Source organism: Chaetura pelagica, unplaced genomic scaffold (genome assembly GCF_000747805.2).
Source record: "Chaetura pelagica isolate M959 unplaced genomic scaffold, ChaPel_1.0 scaffold769, whole genome shotgun sequence".
NCBI lineage: Eukaryota > Metazoa > Chordata > Aves > Apodiformes > Apodidae > Chaetura > Chaetura pelagica.
Window position 1 is genome coordinate 183,604 of NW_009954531.1, and position 22,787 is coordinate 206,390.

A 22,787-nucleotide genomic window follows, 5' to 3' on the forward strand; every position below is an offset into this window, starting at 1 on the left:
GAAAGAGTGGGTCAAAAGAAGTGGAGAGAAAAATCCTCCTGTCCTGGTCATGCTGTGTTTTGGTAGTGCTTTTTTCCCCAACCTGGTCAGATGCAAGCACAGAGGAAAGCCACTAGCTTCTTCTGTTCTGCCAAAAAAGATCAGAATTTTCCTGCCCTCATTCCAATCTCATCCCTCCCAAAGATTAAAGAAAACACACCTCAGGGAAAATAAATAAACAAACAAAAAGTCAAACCACCCTTGCTCAGCAATTTACTTCTTAATATTAAATGTGGAATCTACTTTTTGCAATTCATTCCCTTTAGACAGTCTTTGCCAAGTAAGGAAGTTAAGTATTAACAGTTCTAAATCTCCACGGAATTGATTTCATTCCCAGCTTTTCAGTAAATTGCTTGTATGACTGTTTCTACAGCCATTTCTTCACTTTCTGCTTCTCTTTCCTGATGTACAGTAGGGAAACAACAGTCCCAATGTTCTGTGAACAGAGGGCAGTGGTAAATCTGCAATAGAGGAGAGCAGAAACACAATAACCAAGTTTAGATTTTATACTTCATCTACTGCACTCTTCCACTATACGAACAAAGGTGAAACCAACTTAAGCACTAGTCCAGAAATGTACTTATCTCAAGAAGAGATGTATACAGCCAGCACAGGAGAAAGGACTTCACCCATCACAAGGTCCCAGTGTTTTTATGCTTTGCAGCAGTTTTCCACGGCAATCCTTGCAAGAAGTTTTCTTCATTTAACTTTGTTATAAACTCAGTTTGCTTGTGCTCACTCCTGACTTGCATCCTGAGCCATGACTACTATTGCCCATGCATTTCCATATAATCACTCCACTGGCCAAGGGCCATCTCTTCAGAAGCATAATTTACAGAAGAAGCACATACACATCATTACATCCAGAATCAGATGACAGAGTGAAAGGCAATTATACAATAAAGTATATTTTTTTCATTTCAATTTGATCTTCTGTCCTTCAAAACAGCACCAAGATGCTCATGAAAACCATTGCATTTCTGCTATTCACCAGCCTGCCTAATTCCTCAGACAATTCCTTCAATAACCAGCTTTTGGAGATTAAAGGTGATCTTCAAAAGCATAAGAGTTTAAAAAACATCATGAAAACGGGATCAATTCACCACCCTAACTTATGCTGGCAGCAAACTATGCAATTCTTGCCCAACAGCTAATGCCCAGGTGCCAGAAGGCCTCACAAGCAGGTGCTAATTAAGCATTGTCACTAGGAAGTGAGAGACAGCACCACTGACCGACACACCCAAGTGTGCATATTTTTTTACTTTACCCTTTTCACAAAGGAGTCATGTGGGGGAAATAGGATACCAGTGTCCCCCACACTCACCTCTGCTCCAGTGAAACCTGCACATGCGCGTCCCCAGCGGCACCAGCCCCGCGCGTTGCTCCTGTGTCCAGGCTGCACATCCAGCCCTTGAGGTGCTGAGATGTCAAGCAGCCAGAGGCGCTGGTTAATAAATGCCACGCTGCCCTTTTCTCTGCAGTGAAACTCTGCTATAGGAAGCTAATTGTACTGGGATGAACTAACCTGAGGCATTAACCCTTGCTTTCACTTGCCCAGAGATGTGGAAGGGCTGAAGCTGGTTCTCACAGTACATCACCATGTAGGGTGCAGCACCACGAGCAGGCACACAATGTGTTCATCCAAGAGGCATGTTAGGATGAGGAATTAGTTTCAAACTCATTGAATAGAAAAGCAGGCATAGATATGGGAGAAAGGTGCTAAGAGACCTTGTCTGAAACTCATGCCTTGCTTTTATTTCTCAATACAGTTTGAAAAGCACAGCAGTGTCCACATGTGCACCAGGTGAACATGATCACATATGTACCATCACCAGAGTAAACACACAGCAGAGGTGCTTGTTTGCAGATTGAGAGCACTATAATATATGCATTTCAGCTTCTTCTCTGCTGAAAAGCCAAGCAGACATTGCAGAAACTGCCTATTTTAGGAGGCTACCACTAGCTGCTCTTCCTGTGAAAAAGAGGTTATCCATAAAAATTAAAGAGAACTCAAACTCCCAATAAAAAGAAGGTGCAGTTAAACAAAACGACCTTTTTGAAAATAAAGATTAAAACACATGAGACCAAAAAACAAATCAGGTACTTCCCTTCACTTGCTCTTTACAACTCAAGAGAGATTCAAGGCTCTGGTACCTTCAGATGGCTTTGTATGTATTCAGAGAATCCCACACACATCCTATCTACCCTCCTTCAGCTACAGGCACCAGAATGTGCTCAGGGTTCACCCACTATCCTTGTGGGGTCAGTGATCACAGCCAACCCTGCCACAACTCAGTGCTGTGTGCTCAGAATTCCAGGGGAAGGGACAGAGAGCTTGGAGTTAAAGGACATAAGTCACAAATTATTTCATTCATTTCTGGTTACTGCTCCCAGCTGCTGTGTAAGGGAGGGCAGCATCACTCTCACCCCAATACCTTGCCCTGAAGATGCAAACACTACTTTTGTTTCACAGCTCATGCTATAAATCAGCATCCATATCTGCCCAAAATGCATCACTCACAAGCACATAAGATCACAAACCCATTTACTGACAGTGTGGAGCTTTTCCTCAGCCTTTAGTGTCCTGCCTCAGACAGAACTGGTTGGATGATGCCCTTATGACCACATCAGAACCTGCTGCTGACTCCACCAGCATCAGTCATCCACCTGCAAAAGCCACCTGGCCAGTGGCCGCCCAGCTTCAAAGCCCTCCTGCAAGTAAGTGGCACCAGCAGCTGCTCGGGTTCTCAGCAACAGGAATGGGCATTCATCCAAGGCCTGGGGTTTGATTTTGGTGGGGTTTTTTTTGTTTGTTTGTGAGTTTTTTTGTTTTGTTTCTTTGTTTAAAGAAAAATTACTGCAACCATAGCAGGGAAGGAAAATTAGAAGGCTCCAAATGTATTTTGGTAAGCTTAAATTAGAGAGGAATGGGGGTTTTAGCATGGGTACATTTGTGCTTTCACATAAATAAAGGAGAGCACGGGGGACAGGAAGGTGAAGGGAAGCCATACAGAAGTCAACACCAAAAAGTCCTACTTTCAGGATAATTTCAAATCTGATGGGTGAAGGAAAAAAATAAAAAAGCTATCCTGAGACATCCTTCTCTCCTCTGCTGCATAACAAATGAACTAGTGCTCTAACCACACAGCTCAAGACCAGGCCTCAAAGAAAAGTAAGATGCTGCTGTAGATGGAGATGTGTGGAGTTAATGCTGCCAAACATCAGCACTATTTAGTAGCTGGAGAGAAGAAGAGTACAGACTTCTACTCACCAGTACAAAGGGTGCCCTTCACTGCTCACTGGGGTTATCAAAGCACATCTAAAACTCACCCACCAAAATCACACTGCAGAATTTTGGATCATCGATTGCTGACTTTTAAATCCTTCTGCTAAATTTGATGGAATGTTCTACTTGTACAGGCTAACATCAGTCTGACCCTATTAAGTAGGCTGTCAAGTCTTCATCTTCCCCTGCCTAAAATCAAGAAGGGACTATGTACAGGTGATGAACACCAGTGTCCTGTTAGACTGTTGCTCTTCTGCAGGCACTCAAGACAAGCAACTGTCAGGACTAGGACAAAAAATGATAGTGCAGAAATTTGATTAAGATCTTACCCACAAGGAAATATTTTTAAAAAACTGAAAAACAAGATCAGTGATCTTTAAATATTACATTAGATCTCTGGCAGCTGACGACAAAGTGTAGGTAACTAAAGCCCAACAATAGTCCTGAGATGATAGGTGATGAAACTTCAATTGGTGTAATGGACACTTGAAACATTAAAAAGAAGCCCATTGCTTTTTAAAATGTTAGCTCTTGACTTAAAACTCAATAAGATCACACTGTATTTAAAGTTTGGAGGAGCTACATTTAGCTGACAAAGCAAGTAGTTGCATGACATCCTTCACATTAGACCAAAATGGCAATAGTATAATTGCCCTACACAATTGCCCTTAAGAAAAATCTTTTAAAATTACATTTAAACACCTGTAAACAGTTGGACTGCAGTACTGGGGATATGCAGTGAGAGCATGTGTGGCCTTGCTAGAACCAGGTGTGGCAGAGTCCCCTGTGGGCAGCCCCCCATCTCCAACCCAGTACCAATACCAGTTTCTTCCAGAGCCCCAGCCCACGCTCAGACTGTGGCCAACCACGTGCTGGGTGTCAGCTCAACCACACTGTTCTCAGCTCCTCATTTGTTCCTCATCACTGCAAAACCTTTCGCATTTCTACAAGCTTGGGAGCAGGATCTTTCTCCCACACTCAAGGGGACAAACAAACCTTAGCTAAGCAGCAGGAGTAAATTCCCTAACACTGTTGATCCAGTACCTGGGAGGAAGTCATTAAGCTTCTCAAAACAAAGCATCACTTCCTATCAAGCCAGCACATCCTACCCCCACCCCACCAAAGTCATCTTCTAGGAGGTGATGCAATTGTAAAGGTTTGTGCACACTTAAGGAAAGAGTCCAGCCCCTGATCTGGCCTCAATTTTGTTAAAATAATGGTTCACACTCTCTTTACTGAAAACCCAGTTAATACACAAAAGAACTCCAATTTGCCCTCCTATAAGATGCTGTGGTTTCACTTGGAGCAGAATTAGTCCTGGAGCAACACTGCAGCACAACCCTGCAAAGCAATTTCTACAATCCCTCCTCTGTCCCAACACAGCATTTGCAATCAGAGAACTGAGAAGACTATTGTTTTAACTAGCAGCAAGTCTGAGCATTTAGAGACAAGAAGACGCTGCTTCCAGTCACTCTAATTATTGATAACCAAAGGACCACCCACCCACACCCAGTACAGCACCAGAAGCCTCCTTCCATCTTCTTCAGTGCTGAGACTTACTGCACTAAGGAAGGTTTTACTCCCCAACAACTGATCTGTTTTATATCTGTACAGTAACAGTGAGCATGAAACTCTGCAGTAAGACTCATGTAATTTTTTTTCCTTTTTTAAAAAAATAAAATTGTTAATGGGCTTTAGCATCTTATTGCATAAGAAATCCTCCTGACTAAGACTAACGCTTGCCTGCTGTCTGGGCACACCCACTCCAAAAACAACACAAGGAAGGAAGCTGCATCCTGCAAACACACTTAAAGCCCATTACCCTGCTGCTTGTTGTTGTGGTTTCCTCTGGTGTGGCAGTAAGAGAGGCTTTCATGAACAAGCCCTGGCCCACAAGGAGTCAGACATACAGTTGTGTAAAAACACAGCCCAGCACATGGAAATTACCCTTGAGTTGTTAATACCAGGATGAACCAAAACATGAGGCGCTTTGGGGGAAAATATAACAAAAAAAAATCTCAGAGTAATTTAAAGCATAAGTTTTACAAGTTTTATAAGTTTTAACCACTGAAGTAGTCAAGGAGCCTGACTGATAACCATGGAATCACTTACTGCATGTGTTAAAGTTACCTATGCTCATGTAAACTTGGCTGTTTAATTACTCTGCACAGAGAGATTCATAAAACCCACACCTACTAGTCAGGCCCTCTGGTCTTAGTGGTCTGCAATTGTCTGACACACGACTGCACAAGGCACACCACCAAATAACATACTGGCAACTATTTCTGCACTGCAAAAGCTGACTTTTTCTTGCTATCTTAATACCTTTTTCATTAAAAAGTCCTCACCCCTGAATAAAAATCTTATTTTCCACCTACAACCTGAGCAAAGGCCCAGAGAATTTAATCTAACTGCATCATCTTCTGTGTCAACTAGTACGGTATTTACAACAAACTCCAGATGAGTCTTTTGGTTCCATTCACACTGAACTACAGCACACCCACTTCCCATTGCCTGTTACAGTTATATTTGTTTAAAAAAATAAACATTAGACACAGGCACATTTGGACCTTCATTGGGGCGAACTACCCTTGTGGCCAAGAGAGCCAATAGTACCCCTGGGATGTATTAAGAACAGCGTGACCAGCAGGTCCAGGGAGGTTCTCCTCCCCCTCTAATCTGCCCTCCTAAGACCACATTGGGAGTGTTGTGTCCAGTTTTGGGCTCCCCAGTTCCAGAGGGACAGGGAGATGCTGGAAAGAATCCAATGAAGGCTACAAGGATGATGAAGGGACTGGAACATCTCTCATTTGAGGAAAGGCTGAGAGATTTGGGGCTGTTCAGGCTTGAGAAGGGAAGACTAAGAGGGGAACTTATCAATGTCCATAAATACCTGCAGGGTGGGTGTCAAGAATGGGGCAGTCTCAGTTCAGTGGTGCCTGTGATAGGACAAGGAGAAAAGGCACCAAGTGACAACACAGGAAGTTCCACCTCAACATGAGAAACTTCTTTCCTGTGAGGGTGACAGAGCCCTGGGCCAGGCTGCCCAGAGAGGCTGTGGAGGCTCCTTCTCTGGAGACTTTCAAGACCCATGTGGACACGTTCCTGTGTGACCTGCCCTGGGTGTTCCTGCTGCAGCAGGGGGGTTGGACTCGATCTTCAGAGGTTCCTTCCAACTCCCTATAGATTCTATAATTTTAAGGTTTGAGTAAAAAGCAAGCAGGATGGGTGGAAAAACCCCACTTTTTCATAACACGATTTCTTCAGTCAGACAGGCTGCCCAGAGAGGCTGTGGAGGCTCCTTCTCTGGAGACTTTCAAGACCCATGTGGACACGTTCCTGTGTGACCTGCCCTGGGTGTTCCTGCTGCAGCAGGGGGGTTGGACTCGATCTTCAGAGGTTCCTTCCAACTCCCTATAGATTCTATAATTTTAAGGTTTGAGTAAAAAGCAAGCAGGATGGGTGGAAAAACCCCACTTTTTCATAACACGATTTCTTCAGTCAGACAGCTGGGAGAGCACGTGTGGCCCAGGCACTGGTGCGCACCAGTGCATGGGAAACGTGCCACAGAATCCATGCTCCAGCAGCTCCAGGCAGCTGAGGTTGCTGCTCGGGTACCTGCCACTGTGCTCAGATGTCTGGCTGCTAGTGGTATCAGTGTCAGAAATGATTCAAGGACAGGCTTTTTGCATCACTAAAGAAACAGAGGACAAATGCATTTCAATCTACACGAGTCCACGAGACACCTTCTGGAGTAAAGGGAAGGATGAAGGAAGAAAGCACTACAAAGTACAGAAGAAAATGAAACACTGGTGTGTTACTTAACCACTAGCAAAGAGGAAGCAAAAGCTTCCTTCCCAGCCACATCACCACCGGGGAGTCCCACCACAGGAAGCAGGGCCCAGCACGTGACAGCCCAAACACGCCGGGAACTCTTCACACAGCCCAGCCAGGGTTCCAGCAGTCCCTGCAGAATGCCTGGCAGAAGAAACAAACAACATACACTGTCTTGCTGGCAGATGGAAAGAGCAAGAGGCTTTGATAAAATGCACAGCACAGAGACAGACTTGCAGCCAGTCACTACATGCTGAAGAGATTATGGATCCAGCTCCTTTGCTCCAGCACACCCAGGGCCACTATGCTGGGATGTGTTACTGCTCTGCAGCCATCTGAGGGGTCCTAACCACCAAATTCCTAGGACACTGTATCAGCAGTAAAGCAAGTGCCTCTTTCACTCCAAACATTTTACTTCTGATTAAGTTAATTTTGTTTTCTTCCTTATGAACAAACCTACAGTCCCCAAACCCCAGACTTGACAGTACCACAGGCTGCTTTGGTGACTCTCATTTTAGACTGTTTAAAGTGCCATATTATTTTAATAATTAGAGAACTTTGACAGTTTCTATAATCAGAAAGATTCCTGCTTGCTTTTTATGTCCCTGGGCCATTCTTTGCAATAGCTAACAATTAAATATTTATTCTATACAATACATTTCTAAAGATTTCATTAGATCAGTTGCACATTCATTTTCCTCCTTTTTGTGGAGACACAATCACTGTATTTCCAGATACTCATTTTCCAGCAACCTGAGGAATGGTTATCTGCTATCTCCCCACCTTGTGTACGGACCTCACACTTCACCACAGACTCCATGTGAATAATAAGGATCTCCACATTTGGCACCAAATAACAAGAGGTGGCTCAATTCCTGTTCTCACACCGGCAACCACAAACAATTCAACCTCCCAGCAGTGGGCTTTGCTCATTAATGTTAGGTTCTTCAATTATGACAATTCCGTAGAATTTTAAAGAATTGATTAGGAGCACCAAGACACTATCATACATTGATGAAATCAACATTCTTTTATTTCCTTGACTTCAAGGCTTCAGCACCTCTGCACTTGCCAGCATCAAAAGGAGCTGCAAAATTCCACATTAAGCCAGAACAAAAGGCATCCATAACATTAACCACCTTGACATTCAAAAAAACCAAACCTGAGGCCCTTCATTAAAGCATAGCTAGTCTGCCTTGTTCTTTGTGAATTCCTAATGGATGTCAGAGCCACACATTAACCAGTTGTTACATGGTTTGAGAGAAAGGCATTTCCCCTCTACCTACCAGTAACTCCAAAGAATCACAAGAGCAATTTCAGGATTTTTGTAATTAGCTACTGGCAAATACCATTCTTGCCACTTCCAGCCATAATTGCTGGCTCAAAAACGTAAGGTTTCCCTGTTGCCACTACCTGCCCTAGATTTTATACCAAAGGCTTAAGTTCTGCTTTCATTTACAGACATGTAACTGTAAGACAGTAAAGACTTAGACTGACAAAAACAAAAAACAAACCTTATCAGAAGAGGTACCTAAGTCGTTGTACATGCTACACAGTTGGATTCTGTTTGTATCTCAGAAAGAAACAAGCATGTAGTAAATTTTAAATCTTTCCCAAATTTGCAAATATGCTATTCTGGTAGTGATTTCTTGCCACTTTTTTGTACCATTGCTGGTTTCAGCAAGACAACATATACATATCCAGGAAGCTCCACTCAATACAGGTGCCATCGTCAGTCTGAAAAAAAATTGTCAAAACAAAGTCTTAATTCTTTTGCTCGTAATGATTTTAATAAGCATCACATGCTGTTTAGAATTACAAAAAAAACAAAAAAAAAAAACAGTTCCAGGCCGAGAATGCAGAGATTGTGCTGCAATAATTACGGATCCCCATTAAATGACTGATCCCTTAGTGCCTGCCACTCTTCCAGCTATGCAAGACCCTCATGTTTAGAACACTGAGCATTCCTTATAATAGAACTCTCCAAACTACTGAAACCATGTCCTTTTAAAGAATCTTGCAGCCCCTTTGGTAAATTAATTTTTCTTCAATTAGACCTAAATGTAACACAGCGACGGCCTCACAAATTTTCCGTTTCTCTATTTATCTGTTGCCCTGAAGTGTAGAGCTCTCCTCACAAGGCTTTAGTCTCACACAGACACACAACAAATTGCCATTGTTGACACAAGGAGCCCTCACAAGCTGCTGCAAAAGCAAAGCTGAAGCAACTTGAAGTCACCTGCTCCAGAGCATGTCCACCTCTGCTCTGCACAAAGATGCCTGTGACAGGAGTCCATGCTGACCCCAGTGAGATCAGCAGCCAAATACAGCCCAGGGGCAGCCTGCCTACTACTGGAGGTCCTCCCTGACAATACAGCAGAAAGGCATTGACCCAAATGGGCTGCATTAAGGCACTGATGTTATGTATCTAGCCTGAACTGCAAGGGAATAAAGGTTGTTGGAAATATAAGGGTTAGAGTAAGAAGAATACAGGTGAAGAGCCAAGGAATCTACAAGCAAGACTGCAAAACACACAAAAACCATGCAGACAGGTGCAGGGTGCACCAGTCAGTCAAGAGTTTATTAGCAGGTATTGGATTTCTATTTATTAAATATAGCTACACCAGATATAATCTTAATAGCAATCAGCGGGCAATTGTCAAAAGCACAAAGCTTTTCAACAAGCCCCTGTGAAGTGAGCAGAAGAAAAGGTTACAGACAAGTTAGCAAGGAAAACAGGACAAGATAAATTAAAATCCACAGACTCCTAGCAACTCTGTGACAAGAGGCCCCACAGTCTTGATTTCAGGAGGAATTGACCAGTGCATGCCAGCACAAAGATCACTAGAGCTGTCATTACTCCTGGCAGCTACTTCTCAATGCTGCTCTTCCCCTGATTTACAAAGGAAGACATGTCTCCCTACAGTTCAGTCCCATAAATACAAACAGCAAATAACAGAAGTAACTTCTGCCCCTTCAGCTGGGAAGAACAGTCTTTCTCAAAGCGCATTAATCATAATAATTAAAACCAATCACAGAATCATAGAATTATAGCAGCTGGAAGGGACCTCTGGAGATCATTGAGTCCAAACCCCTGCCAGATGAGAAAAAATAGACCCCATTTTACAAGACTGGTCAATTTCTCAGCCAAATACCAGTCAGAATGTCTCTGCCTCAGTTGCACAGCAGAATCCGTTCATTTAGGTACTTCCCCCTTCCATCCAAATATGTCAGTAGGAAAAAATCCATCTCCTCAATGACTTTCCAAATTTCTTGATTTATTTTTAAAAATAAAGACAGAGCAGTCAGCATGGTCCATGCATTGAAAGTTTGAGTCCCAGAGTTTACTCAGCACAGTTTGTGTATCTCTACTCCACTGATCACACCAGGCACGCTGCAAATTTGCCCTCATGCCAGTAAATGCTCGATCACACAGGTAATCATAGAATCACAGAACATCAGGTCTGAAGGGCCATCAAGTATTATCTGGTCCAGCCTTTCCTGACAAAAGTACAGTTCAGACAAGATGGCCCAGCACCCTGTCCAGCTGAATCTTGCAAGTGTCCCATGTTGGGCAATCCACCACTTTCCTGGGAAGGTTATTCCAACAGCTGATTGTTCTTATGGTGATAACTGTTCACCTTATGTCCAATCAGACTCTCCCCAGGATTAACTTGTACCCATGACCCCTCATCTTTTCCGTGCAAGTCCTTGTAAAAAGGCAGTCCTCATCTTCTTGGTAGCCACTCGTTAAATACTGGAACACGGCCATAAGGTCTCCTCCTTCTTTTCTCAAGGCTGAATAAATGCAGTTCTCTCAGCCTCCCCTCATATAGCACGTTTCCCAGCCCTTGCATCACCTTTGTGGCCCTTCCCTAGACCATCTCCTGTTCGTGTCTTTTCTCTGTAGCATAACACACCTTTTTGTACAATAAGAGAGTGCACAGCTTCCATCTGACAGGGTCCTATGGCAAACAACATGCCACTGGCACTGGCAATTGTGGGAAACATCTCTGGCTCGTGACAGCCATGAAGACATGACAGCTTCCCCTCCTGGCCAAACAGCTCCACTTTCATTGCCATTGCTAAGCAGCTAACTAGACCGTGATTAAAGGACAGACAAGGATTTACACCTCCACATTTGTGGATGCCCAGATTTACAGTCAGGTTCAAGTAGACTGTGGAAGACTGGGAAGAGGATGAATGGGAAAACTGTATCAGCTGAGGTGTGGTCTAAGCTTCTACTCGAGAGCAACTAGCACTAAGAAAATTTAAAGCCTTTTCTATGCTTCAATATTTAAAAAAAGAGCAGTTTAAAATACACTTCTTTTCATACAGAAGCTTCTCAGTTCCACTAGGTCAGATTTAAGGTTTGCCATGGGGAAGGGAAGTGAATGAGCCTTATAAATTGCAAGACAGAGCTGCTGAGGGCAACAGGAGACTCCTTTAGATCCCTTGTCACACCAAGGCTCAGTGTTCAGAATCAGGATAAACTTGGAATTCTCCAAATTGGATGTAATCTGAGAAACCCAAAGATGGTTTGTGAACATGGTCTATTCCTGAACTCAAGACAATTTCAGCTGTCATAAAAAAAACAATATACAAAAACACACACCCCCCAAAAAAAAAACCCCAACAAAACCAACCAGCAAAACAAAAAACCCCACAACCAAAAATCCCAAACACACCAAAAATAAAATCAAGTCTTCAGAAAAGCAAGCAAACAAAGAAGAAACCAAACAATTAGTAGCTTCTCTTTGCCAGCAACGCAGCAGCAAGCACCAGGAAAGAGTCAAGAAAAAGCTGTCTTCAGACTGCAAATGGGATGCACACAATCACAGTCTACTGAAAAGAAAGCAGAATTATTTAAAATAAATGACTGAATGATAACAGGAGAAGATCCTGATTATTTTTGGTAATGCCAAAGGGGATTTGTTGTTAATTAAAAGACAATGAAGAAAACTCATGCAGATTTTTAAACAATCTGCTGAACTGTAAAGCGCCTCAAAAGCAACCATTTAAAAAAAAAACAAACAAAAAAAAATTCAAAGTTAAAAGATGCATCAGAACTTGCAGACTTCAACACAGAAAATACAGGATTGCCAAACTGTTCAGAGAATCACTCATCAGACATTTAATACTCACAAATCGCAGTTTCACTACAGCTAGAAATCAATCAAAATACAGATTATTACAAGAAGCTCCAGAAGAGTGTCTTTGAAATCTGTCTGGGGAGACCAAAGCCAAGGTCTCAAATTTGAAATCACACTAGTGCTCGAGAGGATCCAATGAAGAGCAATAAGGAAGTTCAAACAGCAGAATGGATTTACACACAGGGAGAAAAAAAAACCCCTACACAACAAAGGAGTGAATCAAGCTTCAGCAATCTGTTCAAGATTGCCAAGGAGGAGAAACCTCCCTCCCTGGAGGTGTTCAAAGCCAGGTTGGACAGAGCTAGTGGGGGGTGTCCCTGCCCTTGCAGGAGGTTTGGAACTAGATGATCTTCTAGGTCCCTTCCAATCCAAACCATTCTAGGATTCTATGAGTAATCTACCTTGTTGCTTTATTCCAAAGCTCCAGACATGAAGAAATAAAAGGCAGTAAATTAAGTTGGTGAATTTTGGAGTCTTGGAAAGCACACTACAGTTACAAGTCCTAAAATAGTTGGTGGAATATATCTATTTATAGCTAAGTCAAAACAGAAATATATCTTGTATTTCATTAAAGAATTTCCAACTAAGAAGATGGAGACTCTGTACATCTAGTGAAATTATTTTCTCCCCCCTGCAGGCAAATTTAAAAATAGTTACATGTGCTTTATCATTTGAGGAGATAAGAGTCTAACATTTTGTTTTCTTGCTCCATGGGTAATTGTTTCCAACTGTACCCTTAGGTACCAAGTGCTACTTAGGCAGATCTGGGGGGGACTGCATATCCACCATGTGAAGGCGTGCAAAGCTCTGTGCTCCCACAGCAGACACTGCATACAGCCATGATGATAAACGTCAAATCCTGGCCACAAATAGCAGAGCCCAAATTGGTCATTAAACAACACAAAACAGAACTGGATACACAGAAACCCAACAAAAAGAGGTGAGGGCTCAGACTCTTTTTAAGCAGTACTAATGCAGTGATGGCAAAGTATTGTTCACAAAGAGACCTGGGGCTGTTCAGTCTGGAGAGGAGAAGACTGAGGGGAGATCTAATTCATGTCCATAATTACATGAGGGCATCAAGACGGCAGGGACAAGCTCTTGTCACTTGTGCCCTGTGACAGGACAAGGGGCAATGGATTCAAGCTCCAGCCCAGGAAGTTCCGCCTCAACATGAGGAAGAACTTCTTTCCTGTGAGGGTGACAGAGCCCTGGGACAGGCTGCCCAGAGAGGCTGTGGAGTCTCCTCTGGAGACTTTCCAGCCCTGTCTGGATGCCTTTCTGAGCGATCTGCCCAAGTTTTGGTCCTGCTCTGGCAGGGGGGTTGGACTCGATGATCTTCAGAGGTCCCTTCCAGCCCCTGACATTCTGTGATTCTTCCTCTGAATGTCATTTTCATGTGCTCACAAGTTCATCACACCTCTGATTCCGGCAGGGCAGGAGACTGCAGCACAGCAGAGCAGCAGGAAGGCCAGAGGAATGCTTGCATTCCTCAGCAGTGCTCTCATTGACTTCCATACCCACTAAAAAGAAACAAATGTCATCAACTTTTAACAAAATACATCCAAGAAACTCCATTTAGGATTCTAGACATGCGAGGGAACAACACTAACTTCTGCAAGGACTAATTCAAAGGCCACTTTTCAGCACAGCTGTTCAGCCAAGCTCTTCAGTGCTGCTTATGATTTTGTTTTCCAAGACAGGGGATGTCTGTTATGATTTGTACTGTATCTCCAGCCAGAAACCCTTCACATGGGTGCAGCTCACCTTCTAAATACTTGCTAGAGATGGTAGCTTCTAATTGAATACTCATCTTAAACAAGTAAACACCTCTTGACTCAAGTTCTGAACTCCCATTTAGTAGGAACATAATGCAGGTTTCATTGCCATTAATTATAATCCAAACATCTCTATAAAGGTTTAGATGCCTAAATAAGGTCACCTGCCTGAGAAGGTTGTGCACTTGAATCCATCTGCCAGCATCCCAGCTAGAACCACCACCTCTCACACTTCACTGAGACACTTCACATTTCAGGAGTCATCTAGTCCTGGAGCCTGTAGGCACACTAAGAAAGCCCAAAGCACGCCTGATCTTTGTAGGGCAGTCAGTGCCCTCCTTTCTCTGGAGGTGAAATGTGTTGGATTTTATGGTTATTAATCCACATCTCCAATCCCGAAAGAGAAGAAAAAAGTTAACCCCCCTCCTCACTGATTGACGTTGTGGCAGGAGCCTTGTGCCAGAAAACAGTAACTCAGGCTACATTTTCATGCATACAGTTGCCTTGACTAAAAGAAACCAGCCCACACTGCCAAGACTCCCTTCAACACAAGGGTTACCCCAGGCACGGGCAGTGGCTGAAGAGTGGCCAGCACAGATCCGGGGGACACGGTCACAGGGAAAGTCATCTCCCCACTGCCACAGCAGCCAGGAGAAGGACTGCAGCAAGCAAAAAGCTTCCTCCAAGCTTCTTGCCATACAGGAAAATGGTAAATAACTCCTTCACTTCTCCATCTCTCTCCATAAGGAAGGTATTTTTGAGTAGGATCTACACAGACCAACAGCCCGAAAGAGTTTGAGTCCTTTCAGCAGACAAATTATCCAGACCATTGTTGTACGGGTTGGTTGGACAGTGGCCCGAACAATAAGCTGTTTTTAGAAAACCAGTGATTCATCCTCTTATGTGGCATGAGTGAGGGATTTAGCCTTAATTTAGCACCATTTAGAAAAGATTACCCGTTAATTGCAATAGGAGTTGGCAGACCCCAGCAGCAATGAAAGCCTTTATCCTGCAAAGCTTCAAACGATCAGCAACGGCACCACGGCCAAAAGCAGAGAGTCCCTGCAGGCAGTGCCCAGGGCCTGTGGGGATGGGCAGGGCAGACACCCCAGGCTGGGCAGGACAGGGAGGCAGGGGCAGCCACCAAGACACAAGCCCCTAGTTCATGGTCATGCGAATCGGGAAGAGCCTGTGGTGCTGAGGGCTGAGAGCCTGCCACGATGCTCAGGAGAAAGCTGCAGCCTTTGGAGGGGCTCAGATGTAAATATAAATATAGCAGGGGGCCCAGACCAGCAGGCTCAGCTTAAGGTCCTGGCTGGCTCAGGCAGAGATCCCAAATTCTTCCCTTCCCATAAGTCCAGCCAGGACAGTGGAGGCACCTCCCTCGGGTTGCTGTGTCACTGTCATCTCTGGTGACAGGGTCCCAAAGGCTGGACCTGAATGTCCAGGCAGCCGTGCTGGAGCTACTGCACAACATGTCTCTGGCTCAGGGCTGCCAGATCCCCGCCAAGATCCAGTAGCCACTCAGGAGCTCTTTACAAATGTCACCTAATTTGGAGCAACCCTAATGCTCTTCCAGAAGGAGGTCCAGAATAATTTAATGCCTGTTCAAACATATCTTGCTGCAGTAGTAACACCTGTTTCACATCTGTGCTCAAACAATAAACTGGAATGATCCCAGTTTAGGCTGTCAGAGGACATCCCAGAGCCTACTGCACAGCTTGACTCAAACTCATTTTATTTTTTAAAGTTAAATGAAAAGTTGTCATTTCTATTTCTAACGACTTAAGGTGAAGCTGAACCAATGTTGGTGCTCAGCTGGCTGAGCCATGTGAATATTCTGGGAACCAGGAAGAGGGAAAAAAGATGCTCTTCAGCAAGAAGGCTGGGAGCTGGAAGAGAAAGTCAGGAAAGGACTGACTGGATGAGAAGCCACAAGAAATACTACTGTCAAGGGAGAAAGCAAATCTGGTAAGGAGAAAGCAAATCTGGTAAGGAGAAAGCAAAGTGTAGAGTTTTGCATTTGGGGAAGAACAACACCATGTCCCAGTACAGGTTGGGGGCTGAACTGCTGGAGAGCAGGGTAGGTGAAAGAGACCTGGGGGTCCTGGTAGACAGGAGGATGACCATGAGCCAGCAATGTGCCCTTGTGGCCAAGAAGGCCAATGGCATCCTGGGGTGCATTAGAAAGGGTGTGGTTAGTAGGTCAAGAGAGGTTCTCCTCCCCCTCTATTCTGCATTGGTGAGGCCACATCTGGAGTATTGTGTCCAGTTCTGGGCCCCTCAGTTCAAAAAGGACAGGGAACTGCTCGAGAGAGTCCAGCGCAGAGCTACGAAGATGATTAGGGGAGTGGAACATCTCCCTTATGAGGAAAGGCTGAGGGAGCTGGGTCTCTTTAGCTTGGAGAAAAGGAGACTGAGGGGTGACCTCATCAATGTTTACAAATATGTAAGGGGTGAGTGTCAGGGGGGCGGAGTTAGGCTTTTCTCGGTGATGACCAGTGATAGGACAAGGGGTAATGGGTGTAAATTGGAGCATAGGAAGTTCAAGGTGAATATCCGAAAAAATTTTTTTACTGTGAGAGTGACAGAGCACTGGAACAGACTGCCCAGGGAGGTTGTGGAGTCTCCTTCACTGGAGACATTCAAAAACCACCCGGATGCGTTCCTGTGTGATGTACTCTAGGTGACCCTGCTCTGGCAGGGGGGGTGGACTAGATGATCTTTCGAGGTCCCTTCCAACCCCTAAGATTCTATGATTCTATGAAGATTCTATGATTCTATTAAGATTCTATGAAAGTGCATGTATCCACAGGAAAAGAGAAGAAAGTGGCACAGGGTAACAGTAGCAGCAGGGACATCACAGGAACCCACAGATGAGCTGACATGGAGCTCAGGAGGAAACTGAGAGAGAGGAAAAAACCAAGGGCAGGGGGTGGAGTGGGAAGAAGAGAGGCAAGCCTGTAGCTGCCCAACCACGCTGCCCTTCAGATATGAATGGACAGCAAACTGTCCTTATCCCCTTTGGGTGGCAGTAACTGCTGCCAATGACTTAGCCTAAGGCTAAGGCTTGTCTTCCATCTGGTCTCTAAGGTAAAGATCAAAAAGCATGGCCTCCAACAGAGCTCCCTAAGAGTCCTTTAAAATACCACACATGACTCTGCAATATCAGAGACACAACTCTATTCAAGACATTATCTGTGTAAGTCTTTCCATAGGACAGGGAAATCATCCTAGCTGGGACAAGGAACTGTTTAAAACTTATCAGTGTGTAAAAACAACACTTTTTGTCTAATTTTCACATGCAAGCAGATAATTTCTGACCTTCAGCTGCAGCAGAAGGTGTAGAAAAGAAGGTGGATGGCCATACTTCAGCTTTAGCAAGTAAGCACATGCTAGTTTGAAATACTGCTAGTTATTTGAGAGCAATACTTGACTTGAATAACTGTGTCATTTGCATTCTTCCCTTCAACACCAAGCAGCCTGGCATTGCATGCAAAAATTCCTTTGAAAACAAAAAGATGCAATGTGCTAAGAGACAACCATTACATGCAGATGGAGAGTGGGCCTAGAAGGAAACCAGACCCCAAAAATATGCAATATGTATTTAATGCGGCCACACAGCAGGGACACAGCTGACACAATACCAAGATGTTTACAGTGCCACGAAGTGCATTAAGTGACAACTCTCTGTTCAGCTTCATGAGCTGCTGTAGCAGATCTCTATCCACATTTGCCCCACTCTGGTCAAAAAGAGGTAACTGATCAAAAGTACATTTTTCCCAGATTTAGACGTGTAAGCAAGAGACTGTAGTAAAAGGCAAAATCAGGACTGAAGTGTGTTTTAAAGCTAAGTTAACCAGCCTTTCAGAATCAAACACATAGCTCTTTTTAAGGGCACACTTAGCAAGCTCCCCAGCCTACCACCTCCCTGGATACTATTACACTTCTGTGCATTGCTGCCCTTGCTGCTCATTCTCAAATGAAACATCAGGTACATCTCTAAAGGACTAATGTCTAAAGCACAATTAATTCAAAACCAAACTATGATCCCAACACAGAACAGAGAGAAGCAGAGAGCTCCATATTGCAGTAAGTTACATACTGAAGCAGATCAGTTTTATTTTATAAGGCTACAAAAGGAAGAATTCTGTCTAAGAGCTCAGTTCACATTTAGAGCTGGAATTTGAGCAAGTTTAGTTGTATTATAAACAGACACTGTTTGCACACACATGAAGGCCTCAATGTTAAAAAAAACAAACCTAAGTAAGTGGTATTCTAGCTATCCCCACAATGTTATTCAAATTCCTCAAACATACATTTTCCATTATTACAGCAGTTTTCTGCGCTCCAAGAAGAAAGATACATAGAAATACACACATTATCTACAGTCCTGAAATGTTAAGACACTAGATCAATTAGTCCAATAGGAGAAGACTAACGATGGTTTGCTGCAACACCCGTTCCAAAGGCAGCAGGAGTTGAATAAGACTTAATCCAAGCCTGTGTGCTAGAGAGAATTCATGTGCACACAGACACCAAGTACTGGGCTGTTCTTGATGGCTCTGGCAACCTTTTCCAAGGAAAACCTAGCTTCAGAGCCTCATTGAGCTGAGAAACAATGGAACAAAACTCAGATTTGTATCAACTCCACATCTTCTGGGGGCTTTATTCCCTTGCATCCTTCAGTGTCCACTGAAGATTAAGGCCACATTCTTCATACAAAGCCTCACATTATGCGCAGTAAGACAAAGCTAACACATGACTAACACAGCATGGTACTAGGCAGCAAATAAGAGGAGCCCAAGGCAAGAGAAATACTTTCATCAAATTAATCACTTTCTATGGAGATGACCTTGCCACAATGAACAATGATAGTAAGATGAGAAAATACATTCCTTGTGAAGCATACATAGACATACAGTATTACTTAATGCTATTTCAGGCTTATTGTGAACATTCACAAGACAGGCCTGTTGTGAAAATAAGGGCATACACAACCTCTCTGATCATGATGTTGGCAGAATAGACCACAGGGTTAATAAACACTCTTTGAGGCTGGTTCTCACCATTCCCTTAGCTAAGAACCTTAAAAGTGAACAGATGCTCACATGGGATTCACCAGCCCTGAAAGTCTCCCCAGATGAGCTAAATTCCAAGAGACTTTACCCAGTTGCAGTCCCACACTCTGAGGAGCATAAAAGGAATGAATGCCTTACTATGCTACCCACAAATCCTAACAGTGGAGAGGTCAGAGGGAACATCAGACCAATTTTGATGTTAACAGGCTTTCTGTCATAAGGGTCCATTTATTTCAGACCCAGTAACTCATTTATATTTTAGGGTGCTTGGCCACACAGGCTAGATTAGAACAGCCAGCTACAAACCAGTACAGTAGCTAATGGAAATCCACACAGCTTTCATTCTACGCGGATGTGCCTGCAGATACTTAGCAGCCCTCTGTCACCACATTTCTTACGGTACTCCTGTTGTTTGGTTTCTCTCTGTTTCCCAAGTCAAACAAGCAGGCAACAAGGAAAGCTATGATCTCCCTAGCACAGATCCACCAGAGACTGAAAAAAGTTCTCCAAACTTCCAGGCCAGCCCAATGTTCAAGCTCACTGTCCCAGCAGCCCTGACACAAAGCCTACAACCCAACTCTCAGAGGCTCTCTCCTATATCAAAAAAGCCTTTCAACATTCAGAAAGGAGGAGTCACAAGCTAAGAGAGAAACTTCAAGCCTGATTTTACAGGCCTCCAACGGAACACTGTGCTTATCTCTACTGGGGACCCAGAAGCACAGGAAAATACAAACAAACATGGCTCACTTGCATCAAAATTAATCCTAGAATATGTGATTTTTCCTATCCCAGAACCTCACAAAAGTTAAAGGTGACCATAATTCATGCACACCATTCCAGGAGTTAAATAGCCGCTATCAAGGATAGAGGGTAGAATGATGCAGGGGTGAAAGGAGTGCTTCAAAACTCCTGAATGTGAGAGTGATTAGCAGGATCAATGCAAAAACCTAAATGTGGGAATAAAACTATGCAGCCTGGGGAAGGCCCAACAGTGACAGAAGACAACTCATCTCTGCATTCCTTTCCAAAGACGTAATACTGCAAGTGTCCCAGCAGTCAGCATTCCATCAGCTCTCCTGAAATCCAGTCAAACAACTAACATATCTCACATGCTCCATTTGCTAAAATCTAGATCCAGCTACTCAATCCTTCAGCAAGTATTCACTGCCTAAATATAGCTGAAGGAGGAGAATCATAGAAATGAGTTCAAACTTTACAACCCTATACCAGACTATGGGGCAGGAGGGTAACAGAATAGCAGAGTAATTGAGACTGGAAGGGGCCTCTGGAGATAATATTTTCAAACTTCCCTGCTTAAAGCAGAGCCACCAACAGCAGGTTGCTCAGCACATTGTCCAGTTAGGTTTTAAACACCTCCAAAGATGGACACTCCATAGCCTCTGGGTAAAGAACAGAAAATGAGAAAATAAGTTAAACATGGCACACTGTCTTAGTGGTTTCTTATCTATGTGCTCACGTTCAGGCTTTAGTTTTTATGGACTGTTCTGTAGCAACACAAACACACTAGAGGCTGAGCTAAACAACTTCACAGCTGGATTTCTTCCACATGACTGAAATGTGGTCTTAAAATATTTCTATGATTACTGAAGGATCTTAGAACAAGACTTCATTGTAACTGCTGGGGGGGCGGGGAATGTTTTAAAACACCCCTACTCCCCCAGCACTGCTCTAATTTAGCCAGTTGAGTGCAAGCAGTCTTGATTTCCCAGCAATTAGTTTGGATATTTTGGCTTCTGACCACCTTTAAATAACTTCCTGAATAGGACTCACACGCAGGCTGCACTCAGGAAAAACAAAACAAAACACCAAAACAAAACTACTTACCCCTAATAGAAGAAACATAGAAAAAATAGCTGCCTTACATTTCACTTACTTTGTCAGAGTCAAAAGTGACTGAAGTGAAGGCACTGACAAAGCTGCAGTTGGGAGCTAGCAGATGGTATATTCAGACCCTCAAATTGCACCACAGAGCAAGAGGCTAGTGCACACCCACCCACATCCCTGCCACTGGATGCCTCCTATCAGCATGTTCTGAGCGCTTTCCATCCACCCCAGCTGAAACCACTGCCACGTGAACCTTGCTTCTTCTCACACAGAAAGTACAGTCTCTCATCCTAGTTTATAAATCAACTATGTGCTGCTGTGTGGCAGCTTCCCAGAGGAGTGAGTACCATCCCCTCTTGGGCTGCACACCACCACAGCACCCAGCAGCTCAGCCCAAAAACACAGAAGCACTAAGCTATTAGCATGCAAACTTCAGCTCTCCACCACTGACAAATTTATCTGCCGTGCAAAGATAAACTTTCATTTGAAGCTGGCTAATATTTAGAGATTGTCTCAAGAGAGTGAGACAGCTCTATTGTCTGGACATGACTAGTCTGAGGCAGAACATTCCTTCCTGCTTAACTAGGCTTTAGACAAAGTAGCCTGGGCCAAGGCTTATTTTCTTAAGCCAATTATGCATATACTTGTACACCTGGCATCACTACAATATTAAAACACTGAATACAGAAATTACTATGCAACGTTTTCTGTGTAAACCCATGCACAACAAAACACATCATACAGGCACAACTGGAAGCAACAGTTACACATGATTATTGCAAATATTTTAAGAAAAATCTGACAGGCTTGTAACAGATAAGTAATGTTAAGGTTCAAATAAAACTCCTCATTTTTTATTTTACTCCAAGCCTTCACTTCTGAAGAACTTTTGGTAATAATCCTTCATGAACAGAAAAAGGAGAAACTTCATAAAGGCTAGTTATGTAAAGTGTTCTGCTCTCCAGCTGCAGCAATTTCACAATCAGCAGCAGTAACACCCCAAACCCAAAGCCCAGGGGGTTTACAGAGGAACATATGACTGAAGACAGGAAGGAGGCTGGAGCTGGTCAATGCTTGTTGACTCCAGCAACTGTAGTTTCTCCTTGTTCCTGTGCAGGGCTCACTGGGATGTCCAACCTGTCTGGCTTACATGACACTCCCATCCTCAAGAGATTCCCCTGTAAGTGCATGAAGAACATGGCTTTTGAGTGCACAGCACACACAGGGACAGGCAGGAGAGCAAGAAAATGAGCATCCTTTGAGGAAGAAACTACAAGAAAAGTTTTGTTGTCATTTCCATGTATTCCCTTTTATCTTCTGAACACAAAGAAACTGAATGACCAAACTAAATTACAAAAAAAATGCATATTAAATTATGAGATTGAGTTCAGCAACTTTACTGTGAGCAAAAGAGCAAAACCTTCCTGCAAGGGGCAGGCAGGCAAGAGCCAGAAAATGAGAGGCAGCTCTACAATGATCCAACTCACTTTTGAGAAAGATACCTTAAAAAATCCTTCCAAAGATCTAATGAAAGTCTGAAGGAAAGCTTATTTGGAAAGCAAACACCTTTGAAACCTTAGAGAGGCAAGTGGTGGGGGGTGTGAGGAAGAAAAGATAAAAGGTATCAGACAAGACTGCAACATCCTCCACCAAGCAAGGCTCCAGGAAGGAGGCTTTTGTAGAACACACTACATGAGCAGTCACAGGGAATATTTTGGTAATGCTCAGTATAAATAAGGATTTAGAGTTACAAGCTCAGTCCTCATTTTTT